Genomic DNA, 3,101 nt, shown 5'->3' with positions numbered 1-3,101 from the left:
CGTTCCTAGCGCGGCTTCGCGATCGGACTTCCGGTTCGCGAATTCGGGTTCCGCCGGTCGGATTGACTCGATACTCGGCTAGGTGACTCTCTTTCACCTCCCTGACGCGTTCCTAGAGCGGCTTCGCGATCGGTCCTCCGGTTTGCGAATTCGGGTTCCGCCGGTCGGATCGACTCGAAACTCGGCTGGGTGACTCACTTTCACCTCCCTGACGCGTTCCTAGAGCGGCCTTCGCGATCGGACCTTCCGGTTCGCGATTCCGGCTTCCGCCGGTCGGATCGACTCGAAACTCGGCTGGGCGACTCACTTTCACCTCCCTGACGCGTTCCTAGAGCGGCTCCGCGATCGGACTTCCGGTTCGCGGATTCGGCTTCCGCCGGTCGGATCGACTCGAAACTCGGCTGGGTGACTCACTTTCACCTTCTCGACATAATCCCAGATCGATTTCGCGATCGTCCCTCCGGTTCGCGTTCGTTATTCGCGATACGCACGCTTATTCCGTTAATTTTATTCTGAGCCTGTCGGTCATGCTCGCCGGTTCCATCTCAATGTCGCGCCGCATCAAAACATAAGAATCGAGTCACAAATCAGAAATCAGAAATCCCTCTTATTGGGGTAATGAAAACAAACAAACCTTTATTACTTTACGCGCTTTACGCGGTGGCTGTAGCCAAACAAAATATTCTTAAATAACTTTCCGCGTTCGCGTTCTCGTACGTCCATGTGCGTTGTTGTCGGCTCGTTGCCGCAATACGCCTTGACCCCGCAGCGTCATTGCGCTCGAGCCTTTATGCTCGCCAATGTCTTATATATGTATATATACGGGCGAATATCTATAATGCGCTTACTCTAATATCTACCGTATAACCAAACTTAAATCTACGCGACTATAACCTATGGGGTATGTGTGGGTGTATGTGTTTCTTTTATTCACAGTGTGTGTGTGTGTGTGTGTGTGTGTATGTGGGCGCTCACGTATTTGTTCCTATGGCGCTCACTCCTTCTTGCCCGTGCTCGTCGGGATCGTCAGCGCCTCCGCCGTTGCCGCTGCCGGTTTTTCCTTGTCGCCGCCTCCCTGCGCTCCTCCGGCGTTCGGGCGTTCGCTCGGCGAACGCATCGGTGACGAGTCGCCGATCGTCCCCTAAGAGCACAGTTGACGGAAAGTCGACGGCAAGTCGACTTTTATAAGTCGACTTCTAGTCGACTTCTAAAAATGACGGAAAGTCGACTAAAAGTCGACTTCTAAACAGTCGACTTATAAAAAGACGGAAAACAGTCAAGTCAAGCGGCGCGTCATGCATCATCAATATGGCGGCGAATCTCGAGGAGGCTGGAGGAGCAGAGCTTACGCGAGTGCGAGGAATTGTTACAGAATGCCGTTACCAACCGACATGGAAGCGAAATTGCTGCGCCAGATAGTTCTTGCAGGTATGGCGGATCAAGTCGCGAGAAAGGTTTCGCCCGACGAGGTAAAAGAGGATCAGGCTAAGGCCAAGTGGAAACATGCTTACAGGTTAGGTATGGTGTGTTATTTATTATCATCGATAATTAAGACCTATTGAATGCGACAGCTCTCCATTCTGAACCATCTTTCAGAACACCAGAAATGGAGGAACCTGTGTTCATGCATTCTTCGTGCGTTCTACGGAAAATCAGTCCGGAATAAGTGGTTTATCAAGAGGTGTACGAAACGAATAAGATGTACATGAGAGGTGTCAAGGCGATAGAACCCGAATGATTGCCGAAATTCGCTCCCATGCTATGCCATCTTAGTGAACCATTGGTTGATCCACCGCCAAGGTATTTTTATCACAATTCTTGCTTTATAATGTTTTTCCTACATATTTATAAAGATATTAATCTTCATTATGATCGGATATTATTCTTATTTATAGATATAATCAAGGAATTGAGAAGATTATTTGCCGCGTGTCTGGTACATTCCGGTCTGGAAAGGCCGGATGGGCACTACCATCGATGGGTATAGATCATCCGTGGACGGTGTCAAGTGGTTCGTGTATTTCTTCTTGAAGGGTCAAGTGTGCCCTAAGCTGAAACAATTTGTCCCGTCGCTGCTGACGCGACACCTGGGAGCATCATCAAGTCATGGGCCAGGTAAATCGTTATTCTATCTCCTTTCGATTTCACGTTGATTCATCGAATAGATTACATCAATTCAATATGATTTTTTCAGGTTGATACCACGCACTCAAGCAATAGTACAAACGCTGCAGTCGCAGGGAGTCGTGTCCAAATACAAACTGCTAGAAATCTGGGGTTCGGATAAAAAAATGTGAGATTTTAATTTATAAAATAATATTTAGATATTATCATAGACTTCTATACAATACTAGACCGCTGACAGGCATCTCGGCCGTGATGCTTGCCGCCATGTTGATTTTAGTCAAGATATGCTATACTACAGATTCTATACAAGTGGTTTTATACAAGATTTCTATACAATAGTCTAGCATATACAGAATGTCCAAAAGAAAGGGTTTAATACTACAGGAGTAGTGGTTCGATTTCGGCATCCAAGTACACGCTACACGTCGAAGGCATGACTTACAACTTATTGATAACATGTACCAATATTTAACACAAAAACATTCGCCTGCTTCGTTATGTACTGTAATAACGAATGCAGATAAACGCACATCATGAGCAACTGAACACCCGATAATGACTTAATTCAATATGGCCGCACCCTTCAGTACCACTTGCATCTCGCATTCGCATCAGCTTTTCGGCAGTGCTTCCATAGATGTTAGTGGTCTAGTATAAAAGTCTGTGGATATTATATATTTATAATATTGTGTATATATATATATATATAACAATATATTATTATATATTTACAACATTATGATAATAATATATATATTATATATATTTATATAGCTAATTTTGCATATTGTTTCGCGATTAACGCTAGAATGTTTTAATTTTAGTTCTGTTGTCAGCTTACCAGAAGTGGCTGCCGGAATCCGCGCACGCAGAAATGGCACAGATATGGCCGTCTTTGTAATTAAGACTAAAACATTAGGATTGTAATTATACAGTTTTTTAGATAATTAAATTATTCTATATATGAAAAAAAA

General features: G+C 44.6%; 1 long non-coding RNA gene across 1 annotated transcript; it reads left to right on the top strand.

Annotated features, from left to right (window-relative positions):
* The first annotated feature begins 1,194 nt into the window (after positions 1 to 1,194).
* LOC139785832 (uncharacterized) lies at positions 1,195 to 3,101 on the top strand. The gene is made up of 5 exons (XR_011722094.1): positions 1,195 to 1,518; positions 1,597 to 1,800; positions 1,896 to 2,115; positions 2,195 to 2,293; positions 2,952 to 3,101. It is a non-coding gene; the product is annotated as an uncharacterized lncRNA (long non-coding RNA).

The sequence above is a fragment of the Temnothorax nylanderi genome, unplaced genomic scaffold (assembly GCF_030848795.1).
Source record: "Temnothorax nylanderi isolate EJ_2023f unplaced genomic scaffold, tnyl_v1.0 TNYL_tig0896_pilon, whole genome shotgun sequence".
In the NCBI taxonomy this organism is placed as follows: Eukaryota; Metazoa; Arthropoda; class Insecta; order Hymenoptera; family Formicidae; genus Temnothorax; species Temnothorax nylanderi.
The sequence above is the reverse complement of the archived record's forward strand: the minus strand, read 5'-3'. Positions and strand labels throughout refer to the sequence as shown.